Source organism: Elephas maximus, chromosome 5 (genome assembly GCF_024166365.1).
Source record: "Elephas maximus indicus isolate mEleMax1 chromosome 5, mEleMax1 primary haplotype, whole genome shotgun sequence".
Lineage (NCBI taxonomy): Eukaryota > Metazoa > Chordata > Mammalia > Proboscidea > Elephantidae > Elephas > Elephas maximus.
The window spans coordinates 83,959,231-83,977,073 of record NC_064823.1 but is presented as its reverse complement, the minus strand read 5'-3'; the positions used below and the strand labels follow the sequence as shown (position 1 = coordinate 83,977,073).

The 17,843-nt window shown below is 37.4% G+C and overlaps 1 long non-coding RNA gene across 1 annotated transcript in view; it reads left to right on the top strand.

Annotated features, from left to right (window-relative positions):
- Window positions 1-519: 519 nt before the first annotated feature.
- Window positions 520-17,843, top strand: part of LOC126077087 (uncharacterized) — a 30,968-nt gene continuing 13,644 nt past the window's right edge. Inside the window, exon 1 of the long non-coding RNA XR_007517656.1 lies at window positions 520-731. This is a non-coding gene — a long non-coding RNA (uncharacterized LOC126077087). The remainder of the gene's footprint in view (window positions 732-17,843) is intronic.

The window sequence follows — 17,843 nt, the reverse complement described above, 5'->3', positions numbered from 1 at the left end:
GCCCGTTAAATTATAGACTTCTGTAAAAAGATGAAGGCAGAATAACTGATTTCAGAGACTAGCATTAGGATTACAATTTCATTGATGTTATTTTAGAGAAAAAAATTTGGACTAAAATTTCCCTATAAAAGAAAAATTGGGGGAAATCAATAGCAATATAACAGGTTTTTCTATTAGTGCATTTAGAATCTGAACCAAATTGGGACAATCTGTTGTAGAGAAAGAGGAGTGAATAAAAAGTCATTTTCACTCCCGCCCCCTGCTCTGTACCAGCTCTGACTCTGTCTCCAAAGTCATGGTTTTGGGGAGTCTCTGCTCCTGTTTCCTCATCTGTTAAATGAGTGAGTTGGGTTAGATCAGTTGTTTACAACCCTATAGCTCTAACTCTTCCTTATTATAATAAATATTTTATACTATTACCTGTTATCCAAAAATAAGATGCATAAGCTATATAATCTCTTTGCACACATAATTTAGAAGAACTCATGTAATATAAAGTAAAAATAAAGGGAAAGCAACCTGTAGATACAATATGCATTTTATTACATAAATGCTCAGGCACAGCAACGCTAAAAGATATGGAAGCAGTCAGATGCTTCTACCTACTTCAGTGAGTAAGTTTACATTAAAGAGAAGTAAGAAGTTCAGAAGCCACTCCATAAACAAGAAGTCCACAGAAACGAAAGCCCAGAAGTCTGGATGTGGATGCTGGAATAAAAACTAATGTTATGGTAAGTAGTAACAGACAAGGTTTATTTGTAGGTGATAAGAGGTGATAAGATTTGTAGGTGATAAGAAGAAGTGTAGAAAATATAGAAGTTGGCCTTTCTGAGTCAGCCTTATTTGCTGTTTTCTTTGTAAAATGTTTGGAAATTCTCATTTGGGGTTAAGTGCTATGGCTGCTAACCAAGAGATCAACAGTTCAAATCTGCCAGGTGCTCCTTGGAAACTCTATGGGGCAGTTCTACTCTGTTCTATATGGTCACTATGAGTCGGGGTCAATGTGATGGCGCTGCGTTTGGTTTTTTGTAAAATGTTTATTTAATCTTGATGATTTCACTGCTTAATTTCAAATAAAAGTGTTGTTAGAGTGGGCACGTTGGTAATCCAAATACCGTGGGGAGTTAAGAGGAATAGAGAGTACTAGGGAATTGCTGTTTTTTATAGGGTGGCTGGGAGACCTCTCTGAAGAGGGGGCATTTGCATAGAGAACTGAAGGAAACAAGGAAGATAATGCAAAGCAAGAGAGACTCCAGGGGGTGTACTTAGAATGCATAAGCAAATGCAAGGAGGCTAGCTAAAGAAGGCTGGAGCTGAAATGGGAGAAGTAGTAGAAGTGGTAGAAAATGAAGTCAGAGAAGTGGGGTGAGCACTACCGGAGGTAGAAGGGGTCATCTAGGGACCTGAAAGCTACCATAAGAACTTCTGCTTTTTACCTTGTGAGGTGGGAAGCCACTGGAGATGTTGAGCTGAGTGGTAACATCGTAAGACATGTTTCTTTCATTCATTCAAAATGAATACATTTTCAGTTGAAATCAGATCGTAGGGTATAAGAGAAGAAGTAGGTAGACCAATTAGACCAGTTAGGAGGCTATAGCAATACTACAGGTGCGAGATGATGGTAGCTTAGACTTTAAGTTTAGCAGAAGAGGAATTAAGTCATTCAATTTTAGATATATTTTGAATGTAGAGCAGATAGAAGTTATTGGTGGATTGGTTGTGAGAGAGAGATGAAGGGAGCAGTCATGATTGAAACCAAGACTTAGTCTTGAGCAATCAAAGAAAATATCATCTATTGAATTGAGAAGACTTGATGAAGAGCAGGGCTGGGTGTGGGAGGATAAACAGGAGTTTAATTTTGGATATGCCATACTTGAGACACCTGTTAGACATACCAATGGTGATTGTGACAAGGCAAGTAGATAAAGGAGAATTGAGTTTAGGAATAGGCCTGGACTGGAGATTTATATTCTAGATTTATCAGTGTAAAGATGATATTTAAAGCAAAGAGATGGCATGAGGGTATTAAGGGACTGAATGCAGAGAGAAAAGAGATCAGAAGATGAAGACCTGAAGTTAATGAGGTAAATCTCTTAATGTAGACTGAGCAGTAGTAGCCAAGAAGTAGAAAGGAAATTAAGAGAAACTGATGTCCTAGAAATCAAATGAAGAAAAGTATTTTCACAATGAGGATGTGATCAACTGTGTTCACTGCTCCTGATTGGTTGATTAAGATGAGGACTAATATTGATAATTGGATTTAGCAAAAGGTCTTTGGTGACTTTGACAAAAATTGTTTCTATTGAATTGTAATGAAAGCCTTAACAAAGTGAATTCAAAAGAGGAGCAAACATGAAGACAGCCAGTATGGAAAAACATTTTTGCTATAGTGATAGCAGAGAAGTGAAGTAGTATGTAGAGGAGGGTAAGAGGTCAAGGAAGTTTTTTGCTTATATCTACGAGTTTTTAAGATGAAAGTTTGTGAAATGTTTATATGTAGATGGGAATAATCCTCTAAAATAGCAGTGTCCAATAGAACTCTCTGTGGTGACAGAAATACTCTGTATCTGCACTGCCCAACAGAGAAGTCACTAGACACATATGGCTGTTGAGCACTTGAAATGTTGCTAGTGTGTCTGAGAACTTAAGTTTTAATTTTATTCAACTGTAATTAATTGAAATTAAATAGTCACATGTGCTAATGGCTATCCTATTGGATAGCATAACTCTAGAGAGTCATATTTTGGCTCTTGTGGACTTGTTTTAATTTTCAACTTGAACTTGCATATGAGCAATTGATGGTCTGTTCTGCACTCAACTCCTTGGCCTTGTTCTGACTGAGGATATCAAGCTTCTCCACAGATGTAGTCTATTTCATTCCTGTGTATTCCATCCAGAGATGTCCACGTGTGTAGCTGCCATTTGTGTGTTGTTGAAAACAGGTATTTCCAATGAATAGTTAATTCATTGGTCTTGCCAAATTCTGTCATGTGATCTCCAGTGTTGTTTCTGACAACATGGCCATGCAAGTCAATTATTAAATCCACATTTTATAAAAAAAAAAAAAACTATCCATATCCTTTGTTTTGTGATAAAATTTTGTTTAAATCGGTATTACTTTACACAAATGAGTAATTAAAGTTTGAAAATGTTTAGACTTTATTGAGTTCTCTGTTTTTCAGTATTTATCTGGTGGGCAACCCTTTCTTGCCACTTTCATGCAGAAAATTTTTTCTATCTTGCATTTTTAAAAAAAGTTTTATTGTGTTTTAAGTGAGTGTTTACAAATCAAGTCAGTCTCTCATACAAAAATTTATATACACCTTGCTATATACTCCTAATTGCTCTCTCCCTAATGAGACAGCCCGCTCCTTCCCTCCACTCTCTTTTTGTGTCCATTCCCCCAGCTTCTGACCCCCTCTGCCCTCCCATCTCCCACCCAGATAGGAGATGCCGACATAGTCTAATGTGTCTACTTGATCCAAGAAGCTCATTCTTTGCTAGCATCTTTTTCTATCCCATTGTCCAGTCCAATCCCTGTCTGAAGAGTTGGCCTTGGGCATGGTTCCTGTCTTGGGCTAATGGGAGGTCTGGAGGCCATGACCATCAGGGTCCTTCTAGTCTCAGTCAGACCATTAAGCCTGGTCTTTTTATGAGGATTTGGGGTCTGCATCCCACTGCTCTCCTGCTCCCTCAGGGGTTCTCTGTTGTGTTCCCTGTGAGGGCAGTCATTGGTTGTAGCTGGGTTCCATCTAGTTCTTCTGGTCTCAGGCTGATGTAGTCTCTGGTTTATGTGGCCCCTTCTGTCTCTTGGGCTCATAATTACCTTGTGTCTTTGGTGTTCTTCATTCCTTTTTGTTCCAGGTAGGTTGAGACCAATTGATGCATGTTAGTGGCTGCTTACTAGCGTTTAAGACCGCAGATGCCACTCTCCAAAGTGGGATGCAAGATGTTTTCTTAATAGATTTTATTATGCCAACTGACTTAGATGTCCCCTGAAACCATGGTCCCCAAACCCCTGCCCCTGCTATGCTAGCCTTCAAAGCATTCAGTTTATTCAGGAAACTGCTTTTGGTTTAGTCCAGTTGTGCTGACCTTTCCTGTATATTGTGGTCTCTTTCCCTTCACCCTAAAGTAGCTCTTATCTACTATCTAATTAGTGAATACCCCTCTCCTTCCTTCCTTCCCTCCCTCTTCTTGTAACCATCAAAGAATACTCTCTTCTCTGTTTAACTATTTCTTGAGTTCTTATAACAGTGGTCTTGTACAATATTTGTTCTTTTGCAACTGACTAATTTCACTCAGCATAATGCCTTCCAGATTCCTCCATGTTATGAAATATTTCACAGATTCATCACTGTTCTTTATTGATGCATAGTATTCCATTGTGTGAATATACCATAATTTATCCATTCATCCATTGGTGGGTACCTTGGTTGCTTCCAGCTTTTGCTATTGTAAATAGTGCTGCAATGAACATGGGTGTGCATATATCTGTTCGTGTAAAGGCTCTTACTTCTCTAGGGTATATTCCAAGGAGTGGGATTGCTGGATTGTATGGTAGTTCTATTTCTAGCTTTTTAAGGAAGCGCCAAATCGATTTCCAAAGTGCCTGTACCATTTGACATTCCCACCAGCAGTGTACAAGTGTTCCAATCTCTCCATAGCCTCTCCAACATTTATCATTTTGTGTTTTTTGGATTAATGCCAGCCTTGTTGGAGTGAGATGAAATCTCATTGTAGTTTTGGTCTGCATTTCTCTAATTGTTAATGATTGTGAACATTTCCTCATATATCTGTTAGCTACCTGAATGTCTTCTTTAGTGAGGTGTCTATTCATATCTTTTGCCCATTTTTTAATTGGGCTATTTGTCTTTTTGTAGCTGAGTTTTTGCAGTATCATGTAGATTTTAGAGATCAAGCTCTGATCAGAAATGTCATAGGTAAAATCTTTTTCCCAGTCTGTAAGTCATCTTCTTACTCTTTTGATGAAGTCTTTGGATGAGCATAGGTGTTTGGTTTTTAGGAGCTCCCAATTATCTAGTTTTTCTTCAGCATTGTTAGTAATGTTTTGTATACTGTTTATGCCATGTATTAGGGCTCCTAATGTTGTCCACATTTTTTCTTCCATGGTCTTTATCATTTTAGATTTTATATATAGGCTTTTGATCTATTTTGAGTTCATTTTTGTGCATGGCGTGAGGTCTTGATTCATTTTTTTGCAGATGGATATCCAGTTATGCCAGCATCATTTGTTAAAAAGACTGTCTTTTCCCCCATTTAACTGATTTGGGGCTTTGTCAAATATCAGTTGCTCATATGTGGATGGATTTATGTCTGGATTCTCAATTCTGTTCCATTGGTCTATGTATCTGTTGTTTTACCAGTACCAGGCTGTTTTGACTATTGTGGTGGAATAATAGTTTCTAAAATCAAGTAGAGTAAGGCCTCCTACTTTGTTCTTTTTCAGTAATGAGTTACTTATCCAGGTCTTCTTTCCCTTCTATATGAAATTGGTGATTTGTTTCTCCATGACATTAAAAAATGCCTTTGGAATTTGGATCGGAATTGCATTAAATCTATACATTGCTTCTGGTAGAAGAGACATTTCTACAATGTTAATTCTTCCTATCCATGAGCAAGGTATGTTTTTCCACTTATGTAGGTCTCTTGTGGTGTCTTGCAGAAGTGTTTTGTAGTTTTCTTTGTATAAGTCTTTTACATCTCTGGTAAGATTTATTCCTAAGTATTTTATCTTCCTGGGGGCTACTGTAAATGATATTGATTTGGTGATTTCCACTTCGATGTTCTTTTTGTTGGTATAAAGGAATCCAGCTGATCTTTGTATGTTTATCGTGTATCCTGATGCTTTGCTGAACTCTTCTATTAGTTTCAGTAGTTTTCTTGAGGATTCCTTAGGGTTTTCTGTGTAAAAGATCATGTCATCTGCAAATAGAGATACTTTTACTTCTTCCTTGCCAATCTGGATGCCCTTTATTTCTTTATCTAGCCTAATTGCTCTGGCTAGGACCTTCAGCACAATGTTGAATAAGAGTGGTAATAAAAGACATCCTTATCTGGTTTCAGACTCTCTCCATTTAGGATGATGTTGACTATTGGCTTTGTATAAATATCCTTTATTACACTGAGGAATTTTCCTTCTATTCCTATTTCGCTGAGAGTTTTTTTTTTTTTTTATCATGAATGGGTATTGAACTTTGTCAAATGCCCTTTCTGCATCAATTGATAAAATCATGCGATTCTTTTGTTTTATTTATATGATGGATTACCTTAACTGTTTTTTTTATTGTTGAACCATCCCTGCATACCTGGTATAAATCCCACTTGGTCATGGTGAATTATTTTTTTGATATGTTATTGAATTCTGTTGGCTAGAATTTTGTTGAGGATTTTTGCATCTAAGTTCATGAGGGATATAGGTCTGTAATTTTCTTTTTTTGTGTGTGGTGTCTTTACCTGGTTTTATCAGGGATATGCTGGCTTCATAGAATGAGTGTGGGAGTATTCCATCCTTTTCTATGTTCTAAAATACCTTTATTAGTAGTTGTGTTTACTCTTCTCTGAAAGTTTGGCAGAACTCTGCAGTGAAGCCCTCTGGGCCGGGGCTTTCTTTCGTTGCGAGTTTTTTGATTACCTTTTCAATTTCTTCTTTTGTTATTGGTCTGTTTAGTTGTTCTACCTCTATTTGTGTTAGTTTAGGTAGGTAATGTGTTTCTAGGAATTCATCCGTTCCTTCTAGGTTTTCAAATTTGTTAGAGTACAATTTTTTATAGTAGTGTGATATGATTCTTTTAATTTCAGTTGGGTCTATTGTAATATCACCCCTCTCATCTCTTATTTGGGTTATTTACTTCCTCTCCTCTTTTTCTTTTGTCAGTTTGGCCAGTGGTTTATCAATTTTGTTAAGTTTTTCAAAGAATCAGCTTTTGGTCTTCTTACAGTTGTTTTTCTGTTCTGTATTTCATTTAATCCTGCTCTAATTTTTATTATTTACTTTCTTCTGGTGCCTGAGGGTTTCTTTTGCAGCTCTCTTTCTATTTGTTCAAGTTGTAGGGATAATTCCTTGATTTTGGCTCTTCTTTTTGTATGTGTGCATTTATCGATATAAGTTGACCTCTGAGCACTGCTTTTGCTGTGTCCCAAAGGTTCTGATAGGAAACATTTTCATTCTCATTGGATTCTATGAATTTCTTTATTCCACCCTTAATGTCTTTTATAATCCAGTCTTTTTTGAGCAGGGTATTGTTCAGTTTCCAACTGTTCGATTTCTTTTCCCTGCTTTTCCTGTTATTGATTTCCACTTTTATGGACTTATGGTCAGAGAAGATGCTTTGTAATATTTCAAGGTTTTGGATTCTGCTAAGGCTTGCTTTATGACCTAATATGTGGTCTATTCTAGAGACTGTCCCACGTGCACTAGAAAAGAAAGTATACTTGGTTGCTGTTGGGTGGAGTGTTCTGAATATGTTTATGAGATCACGTTGGTTGATCGTGGCATTTATGTCTTCAGTGTCTTTATTGAACTTCTTTCTCAATGTCCTGTTCTTCACCAAAAGTGGTGTGTTGAAGTCTCCTGTTATTATTTTGGAGTTGTCTATCTTACTTTTCAGTGCTTTTTGTTAGAGTTTGTTTTACGTATCTTGCAGCCCTGTCATTGGGTGCAAAAATATTTAATATGGTTATATCTTCTTGGTGTATTGTCCCTTTAATCATTATATAGTGTCCTTCCTTATCCTTTCTGATGGATTTAACTTTAAAGTCTATTTTGTCAGAAATTAATATTGTCACTCCTGCTCTTTTTTGATTGTTGTTTGCTCGATATGTATTTTTTCCATCCTTTGAGTTTTAGTTTTTTTGTGTCTTTAAGTCTAAGGTGTGTCTCTTGGAGGCAACGTATAGACAGGTCATGTTTTTCCATCCGTTCTGCTACTCTCTGTCCTTATTGGTGCATTTAGTCCATTTACATTCAGGGTAATTATGTATAGGTATGAATTTAGTGCTATTTTTTTTTTGCTCATTGTTGACAGTTTCTTTTTCCCACTTAATTTTTTGTGCTGAGTAGTATATCTTTATATATTGTCTTTTCCTCTTATTCATTGTTGTTGATTTTGTTTCTGCTGAGTCTCTCTTTTTTTCTCGTATTTTATTTTGATGTGTAGGATAGTTTGTCTCCTTTGTGGTTACCTTAATATTTACCCCTATTTTTCTAAATTTAAACTTAACTTTCATTTCTTTATATGGCCTTGTCTTCCTCTGCATATGAAAGATCTATGACTACATTTCTTAGTCCTTCTTTATTGTTCTAATGTTGTCTTCTTTTACATACTAACATTGCTGTTTCTCTGTTTTGAACATTTTTTTATCTTGATTTATTTTTGTGTTTTCCCTGTCTGGGTTGACATCTGATTGCTCTGTCCAGAGTTCTAGTCTTGAGTTGATACCTGATATTATTGATTTTTTAACCAAAGAACTCCCTTTAGTATTTCTTGTAGTTTTGGTTTGGTTTTTATGAATTCCCTAAACTTCTTTTTATCTGGAAATATCCTAATTTCACCTCCATATTTGAGAGACAGTTTTGCTGGATATACACTTCTTTGTTGGCAATTTTTTTCCTTCAATGCTTTATATAAGTCATCCCATTGCCTTCTTGGCTGCATGGCTTCTGCCAAGTAGTCCAAGCTTATTCTTATTGACTCTCCTTTGTAGGTGACTTTTCATTTATTCCTAGCTGCTCTTAAAATTCTTTATCTTTGGTTTTGGTAAGTTCTATTATAATATGTCATGGTGACTTTTATAATCTGCCTTATGTGGTATTCAATGAGAATCTTGAATAGACATCTCATCTTTCATGATATCAGGGAAGTTTTCTGCCAACAAATCTTCAACAATTTTATCTGTATTTTCTGTCATCCTTCCCTGTTCTGGTACTCCAATCACTGATAGGTTAAATTTTTTGATAGAGTCCCACATGATTCTAAAGACTTCTTCATTTTTTAAAATTCTTTTATCTGATTTTTCTTCAAATATATTGGTGCCAAGTACTTTATCTTCAAGTTCACAAATTCTTCCTTCCACTTAATTCTGCTCCTCTGACTTTCTATTGATTTGTCTACTTCTGTAATTTTATTGTTAATCTTGTGAATTTCTAATTGCTGTCTGTGGATTTTTCCAGTTTATTAGAGTTTTCATTATGTTCCTGAATAATCTTTTTAATTTCTTCAATTTCTTTATCTGTATGTTCCTTGGCTTGTTCTTTGTATTGCCTCATTTCCTTCCTGATGTCTTGAAGGCGTCTGTGTATTAATTTTTTGTATTCTGCATCTGGTAATTCCAGGAAGGCAGTTTTATCTAGATGATCCCTTGATTCCTTTTTTTTTCAGAGCTTGTTAAGACAATCATGGTCTGTTTCTTTATGTGACTTGATAGTGATTGTTCTCTCTGAGCCATCTATAAGTTATTGTGTTAGTTTATTTTATGTTTGCCTACTGTATCATAGCTTCTTGCTTTGTTTTGTTTTGATATGCCCAAATGGGTTTCTTGAGTGAGCTAGCTTCATTATTTTTGCCTTTGGAGCTCTGTCTTCCTGTCCTCAGATGGCTAGATCTGTTATCAGGCACGTTAGTCTAGCAGTCCATTCACTTTTCTTGTATGAATTCAGCTCAGATGTCCAGGTAGCTGATATCAAGTGTGTGGTACAGGCTCTGTCCTACAGTCTTAGGGGGCAGAGGTGATAGGTGTAGGTACCATTATTTGGTTGCAACAGGGGGTCATGCTCTGAACAAGGCAGGGGGCTGAGAATCATCCCTTAAGTGTCTGTGAGGAAAGTGTGCCCTTCTTCCCTAGAGTTTACAGATGGGTGGGTTCTGCAGATGGACAATGGGCACCCAATGTTTTTGGTTGTAAGGACTGGGAGGTACCAGTTATCCTTCGATCCCTGTCTTGGGTGGCTGGGTGACCTGAGTGGAGGAGCCACCAGTCCTTAGGCCCCTGATGTGGGTAGGTGAGGACCCTGTTTAATAGGCAAAATAGTGTCAAACATCAAACATCCACTTCTCCACTGCACAGGTGAAACAGTTGTAGTCTGCCAACAAGGGCCAATTCTCCTGAAATAGGCCCACCGAGGTCCATGCAGGGGGGAAAGGTACTCCAAGTCCTGGACAGGAGCCACTTCTGTCCTGAGCTCCCCTGGTTAGTGGAGCTGGAAAATTATCTTTTCCCCCACTTGTGAATTTATTCCTTCTCAAAGGCCAGGAGGATGGCTCTAGGAGCTCAAGAGGGCCTATCTCAGGCCTAGGGAAATCAGCAGCTGTTGAAGCCGGCTTGCGGGTGGGGAGTGTGGTAAAATATAGGCAAGTACTTAGGTTTTTGTGAGAGTGCTGTTTTTCTCTGGTTCCAGAGGTGTGAGTAGGCTGTGTGGCAGGCTGCTTTTTCCTAAGGAAACTGTGGCCAATTTCTAGTATCAGCCCCCTGCAGCTGTTCCCAGGAACGGTGTCTGAGGGCTTTCGGTGATTCAGGTCCAACAATACTTCTCTGCTTCTGAACTGTCTCTTCCTCCCCCTGCCACTCAGTTCTTTTTCTAACTTTGCCTTTGATGTTCAGGGCTCCTAGCTTTCATAAATATACTCATTTCACTATTTTTTTTTATGGTCTTTGTTGTAAGAGGCCTCACTGGAAGTGTCTGTCTATTCTGCCATCTTGGCCCCGCCTCTCTGTCTTGCATTTTTTAGAGTCATGAAAACAAAGGTGGATTAATAGGTAAAATTTTATTAGATAAAAAGTGACTGTTAACTCTGCTGTATATCCGCTGAATTTAAGATTAGGTATCCATAAATTTTTTTTTTTTTTTTATCCATAGCAAAATTGGTAGTTTAAGTTGAAATCCTATGTTCCCAACCTGCCCTCAATAAAAGGGCCCATCTCTTACCTACTGTCTCCCAAGCAGTTATTGTTTCTAACCCCTGGCCTTTTTTGTATCTTCAGTTCTTGTGTAGTGAATACGAATCTTACACTCTAAACTTAAGTATATGGGAAGCTTCACATTACTTTTTTTTTTTTTTTTATTAAATCATATTACAACTCTCCTTCGTTCCTTATTTCACCAGAGTGGTAGGAGATTTGATTTCAGGCATTCAAAGGGCTTGCTGATTCCCACCTCCCCACCTCCCAGATACTCCTACAGTATCAGGAAATACATGCAAACCAAACAATTTGGAGAAAGTCCCTCTAGTCTTGTTATCCCTAAAAGATCCATTTTCTGAGCCCACATAGTCCACTGAAGTCATAGCTATGTGGAGAACACAAGGAAGCTCCAAGCCTGTAGCACAGATCAAGAGACTATGTTTGGAGTGCAGAAATCTTTGCCAAGTTGGAAACTCCAGGTCTTGTGTCTAACTTTCCTAAGTATGAAGTACAGCCATTTTAATACAGTCCTCATATCTCTCTAGGAATCTGACAGAAGAGGTTCAGGGTCCTTATTCATAGTAGAAACTCAGAACTTAATGTCTTGCCTAGTGTTGGATAACCTAGCTTTTTCCCCTTGTCCGTCCTCTTTCTCCTCAAAAGCACTCTTCTCTTTATTCTCCCAGAATTCATAGAAAAATATCTCAATTACTTGAGGATCTTTTTTTGGTAAGGTAGCCTTTAGATAACTTCTGCTTTACACCTAATAAACTCAGCTTTCCCCTGAGTAAGAGTGTGCAAAGTGTGTAGAGAGCATACAACATAAAACAATAACTCCATAAACGATCCCTCCACACTTGGAAAAGCCAATACTATGCTGATTTGAATCTTGACCTTGGCCTATTTACTCTTCTGCTAGTGACATGCTGAGGGAGAGCAATAAATACAGCAAACTCTGAAATTCTCATCTTTGTTGTTAGTTGCTGCAGACTCGGCTCGGACTCACGGCAACCTCATGTATAACAGAATGAAAAACTGCCTGGTCCTGAAGCAGCTCCAGATCTCTGATATATTCTCCCATTGTTGAGACTATTGTGTTAATCCATCTCATTGACAGTTTTTCTCATTTTTGCTGACCCCCTACCAAATATGATGTTCTTTTCTAGAGACTGGTCTTTCTTGATAGTGTCCAAAGTAAGCAAGATGAAGTCTCACCATCTTCACTTCTAAGAAGCATTTGGTTGCATTTGAGTCAAGCCAAGGTTTTCTCTATTGCCTCATATGCATGTGAAAGCTGGACGATGAAAAAAGAAGACAGAAGAAGAATTGAGATGCATTTGAACTGTGATGTTAGTGAGGAATATTGAATATACCGTGGACTGCCAGAAAAACAAACAAATCAGTCTCAGGAGGAACACAGTTGGAATGGTCTCGTTCTTAGTCCACCCATTTATTCACTTTGCTAGTTTTTTTTTTTAGTGCAGTATCTTTCTAGTTCATTTATACCTCTAAAATTGACTGTGGCATCCAGTTGCACATGGCAGGGCTAATAGTGCACTCTTTCACTTGTGCTTGAAGGAAAACAATAGCAAACTCCCCAGGCCTGTTCTTACATGACTGCTGTCAGGTTGCCCTACTTTCCAAATGCCCTACTGACCTACTAAAATTCCTGAGGTTTTGAGCCATGTTACACAATTGCCTAAGTAACAGCTACTCAAGAGATTAAGCCCGAGAAGAGGAAACACATTTCTGCTTCACTGAGTTATGCCATGATTTCAGTGTAATGGTAACTTCAGTGAAGACAAAGGTGGTTCTGGGAAAATATATGGGGCTCAGAACATAAGCCTCATAACAAAGGGAAAAAATCTTTTTGACCTTATGAATACAATTCATTGGCTGGCCTTTCACTTTGAGCACCGTGACCTAGCCTTAAGGACAACCCTGCCAGCTCTCTCTCTCTGGCCTCTTTCCACTGTCTAAGGCAGTGAATAGGGCTCTGTCTTATTTTCACATCCATGGTGAAAGACATATCAGGAAATAAGAATGACTCTTATTTGCTCCATTTTTATTCTAGAAGATTTGATTTCTTTTAAGTGCATTCTTACCATCATTTGACATAACAATGTCATAATAAGAGATAAAGGCATCTTCTTCACTACAGATTTGACAGAAGAGGGTCAATGGCAGCATCACTTTCCAAACATCCGATATCAACAAGAGAGGTGGGAGCAGATGAAGGTCCTGTTTCTTTAAAAGCTCCTTTTTGAGTTAAATTAAAAAGGACCCTGTTATCTGGTTATTAAAGCCTAATGACACTACAACAATGGGCTTAAACATATCAACAATTGTTATGATGGAGCAGGACAGGGTAATGTTTTGTTCTGTTATACACAATGTCACTCTGAGTTGGAGCCGACTTGACAGCAACTAACAACGTAGAGTCATTCATCAAACACGTACCATTACATGGACTATAACCAGAGGCCAGTATGGTTTTTATTTATCTATTATTGAAACAGTCCGATATTAGAACTATCTATGTGTTAAAATGAAAATTCAAAGGCAAAACAAATCCAGACATGTTAAAAAAACAAAAACTGGACCTCAATATTTCTGAATGCTCAAATGCCTGGAAGCAGGAATCAAGTAGCTGTCTTAAAACTGTCAAAATTATATCCTGAGCCTCAAGGGTAAAGCAGGATTTTTTGTCTTTGGTGTAGTCATTCATTGTTCAAGATGGTATACCTGCTAGACAATTAAACACAGTTCTAGGACTTACTCTTTCTCCTATGGGTATCTCAACTATTTGGAAAAGTGGTCCAAAGATTTCACACTGAATATTACATAAGATTCTGTTTAGCAACTTAAGAGGTTTTATGTGGAAGGATACATATCTCTACAGCAATATTTCCATTTTCTTCTTCTTGCACCTCCCCCTCCTTTTCCCACCTCCTCCTCTTCTCCCTCCTACCTCATTTCCTCCCTTCTCCTTCTTCCTCCTCCTCTTCATCTCCTTCTTCCCCCTCTCCCTCTTGTCACTATTCTTTCTCCTCATTCTTCTTGCTTTTGCTCCCCACCACCCCCTGCCTAGTTCATCAGCTTTCTCCAGTCAACAGGGAAATCTGGAATTTTATGTAGGGTAGTGATGGTGGTGAGTGGAGGGTCCTTTACTCAGGGAAAAGAGTAGGTGGGAGATGAGACTTCTAATTAAAGAAAAAAAATTGCTAGTTCTATGATTTTAAACTAAATTCTCCAGTGTTGGGGTATTATTTTCAGAAATATGTGACTCATCTATGAATGCCTATCGTTCTTTATCAATGCGTAGTATTCCATTGTGTGACTATACAATGATTTATTTACCCATTCATCCGTTGATGGGCACCTTGGTTGCTTCCATGTTTTTGCTATTGTAAACAGTGCTGCAATGAACATGGGTGTGCATATATCTGTTCGTGTAAAGGCTCTTACTTCTCTAGGGTATATTCCAAGGAGTGGGATTGCTGGATTGTATGGTAGTTCTATTTCTAGCTTTTTAAGGAAGCACCAAATCGATTTCCAAAGTGCCTGTACCATTTGACATTCCCACCAGCAGTGTACAAGTGTTCCAATCTCTCCATAGCCTCTCCAACATTTATCATTTTGTGTTTTTTGGATTAATGCCAGCCTTGTTGGAGTGAGATGAAATCTCATTGTAGTTTTGGTCTGCATTTCTCTAATTGTTAATGATTGTGAACATTTCCTCATATATCTGTTAGCTACCTGAATGTCTTCCTTAGTGAAGTGTCTATTCATATCTTTTGCCCATTTTTTAATTGGGTTATTTGTCTTTTTGCAGTTGAGTTTTTGCAGTATTATGTAGATTTTAGAGATCAGGTGCTGATCAGAAATGTCATAGCTAAAAACTTTTTCCCAATCTGTAGGTAATCTTTTTACTCTTTTGGTGAAGTCTTTGGATGAGCATAAGTGTTTGATTTTTAGGAGCTCCCAGTTATCTAGTTTTTCTTCTATGTTCTTTGTAATGTTTTGTATACTGTTTATGCCATGTATTAGGGCTCCTAATGTTGTCCCTATTTTTTCTTCCACGATCTTTATCGTTTTAGATTTTATATTTAGGTCTTTGATCCATTTTGAGTTAGTTTTTGTGCTTGGAGTGAGGTATGCGTCTTGTTGCATTTTTTTGCAGATGGATATCCAGTTATGCTAGCACCATTTGTTAAAAAGACTGTCTTTTCCCCGTTTAACTGTTTTGGGGCCTTTGTCAAATATCAGTTGCTCATATGTGGATGGATTTATGTCTGGATTTGCAATTCTGTTCCACTGGTCCATGTATCTGTTGTTGTACCAGTAGCAGGCTGTTTTGACTACTGTGGCGGTATAATAGGTTCTAAAATCAGGTAAAGTAAGGCCTCCTACTTTGTTCTTCCTTTTCAGTAATGCCTTATTTACCTGAGGCCTCTTTCCCTTCCATATGAAATTGGTGATTTGTTTCTCCATCTCATTAAAGAATTTCCTTGGGATTTGGATAGGAATTGCATTAAATGTATAGATCGCTTTTGGTAGAATAGACATTTTTATAATGTTAAGTCTTCCTATCCATGAGCAAGGTATGTCCTTCCACTTACGTAAGTCTCTTTTGGTTTCTTGCAGAAGTGTACTGTAGTTTTCTTTGTATAAGTCTTTACATCTCTGGTAAGATTTATTCCTAAGTATTTTATCTTCTTGAGGGCTACTGTAAATGGCATTGATTTGGTGATTTCCTCTTCAACATTCTTTTTGTTGGTGTAGAGGAATCCAGCTGATTTTTGTATGTTTATCTTATATTCCGATACTCTGCTGAAGTCTTCTATTAGTTTCAGTAGTTTTCTTGAGGATTCCTTAGGGTTTTCTGTGTATAAGATCATGTCATCTGCAAACAGTGATACTTTTACTTCTTCCTTGCCAATCTGGATGCCCTTTATTTCTTTATCTAGCCTAATTGTTCTGGCTAGGACTTCCAGCACAATGTTGAATAAGAGTGGTGATAAAGGGCATCCTTGTCTGGTTCCCGATCTCAATGGGAATGTTTTCAGGCTCTCTCCATTTAGGGTGATTTTGGCTGTTGGCTTTGTATAAATACACTTTATTATGTTGAGAAATTTTCCTTCTATTCCTATTTTGCTGAGAGTTTTTATCATGAATTAGTGTTGAACTTTGTCAAATGCCTTTTCTGCATCAGTTGATAAAATCATGTGGTTCTTGTCTTTTGTTTTATTTATGTGGTGCATTACAGTAATTGTTTTTCTAATGTTGAATGGGCTGGGTTAATGTTGAACCATCCCTGCATACTTGGTATGAATCCCACTTGGTCATGGTGAATTATTTTTTTGATATGTTGTTGAATTCTATTGGCTAGAATTTTGTTGAGGATTTTTGCAACTATATTCATGAGGGATGTAGGTCTATAATTTTCTTTTCTTGTGGTGTCTTTACCTGGTTTTGGTATCAGGGATATGGTGGCTTCATAGAATGAATTTGGTAGTATTCTGTTCTTTTCTATGCTCTGAAATACCTTTAGTAGTAGTGGTGTTAACTCTTCTCTGACGGTTTGGTAGAACTCAGCAGTGAAGCCGTCAGACCAGGGTTTTTTTTGTTGGGAGTTTTTGATTACTTTTTCAATCTCTTCTTTTGTTATGGGTCTATTTAGTTGCTCTACCTCTGTTCGTGTTAGTTTAGGTAGGTAGTGTGTTTCTAGGAATTCATCCATTTCTGCTAGGTTTTCAAATTTGTTAGAGTACAATTTTTTATAGTAGTGTGATATGATTCTTTTAATTTCAGTTGGGTCTATTGTAATATCACCCCTCTCATCTCTTATTTGGGTTATTTGCTTCCTCTCCTCTTTTTCTTTTGTCAGTTTGGCCAGTGGTTTATCAATTTTGTTAATTTTTTCAAAGAACCGACTTTTGGTCTTGTTAATTCGTTCAATTGTTTTTCTGTTTTCTATTTCATTTAGTTCAGCTCTAATTTTTATTATTGGTTTTCTTCTGGTGTCTGTGGGTTTCTTTTTTTGCTCTCTTTCTATTTGTTCAAGTTGTAGGGATAGTTCTTTGATTTTGGCCCTTTCTTCTTTTTGGATGTGTGCATTTATTGATGTAAATTGGCCTCTAAGCATCACTTTTGCTGTGTCCCAAAGGTTCTGATAGGAAATGTTTTCATTCTCATTGGATTCTATGAATTTCTTTATTCCACCCTTAATGTCTTTTATAATCCAGTCTTTCTTGAGCAGGGTATTGTTTAGTTTCCAACTGTTCAATTTCTTTTCTGTGCTTTTCCTGTTATTGATTTCCAATTTTATGGCCTTTTGGTCAGAGAAGATGCTTTGTAATATTTCAAGGTTTTGGATTCTGCTAAGGCTTGCTTTATGACCTAATATGTGGTCTATTCTAGAGAATGTTCCATGTGCACTAGAAAAGAAAGTATAGTTGGTTGCTGTTGGGTGGAGTGTTCTGTATATGTCTACGAGGTCAAGTTGGTTGATTGTGGCATTTAGATCTTCTGTGTCTTTATTGATCTTCTTTTTGAATATCCTGTCCTTCACTGAAAGTGGTGTGTTGACATCTCTTACTATAATTGTGGAGCTGTCTATCTCACTTTTCAATGCTGTTAGAGTTTGTGTTATGTATCTTGCAGCCCTGTCATTGGGTGCATAAATATTTAATATGGTTATATCTTCTTGGTGTATTGTCCCTTTAATCATTATATAGTGTCCTTCCTTATCCTTTCTGATGCATTTAACTTTAAAGTCTATTTTGTCAGAAATTAATATTGCCCCTCCTGCTCTTTTCTGATTGCTGTTTGCTTGATATATTTTTTTTCCATTCTTTGAGTTTTAGTTTGTTTGTGTCTCTAACTCTAAGGTGTCTCTTGTAGGCAGCATATAGATAGAT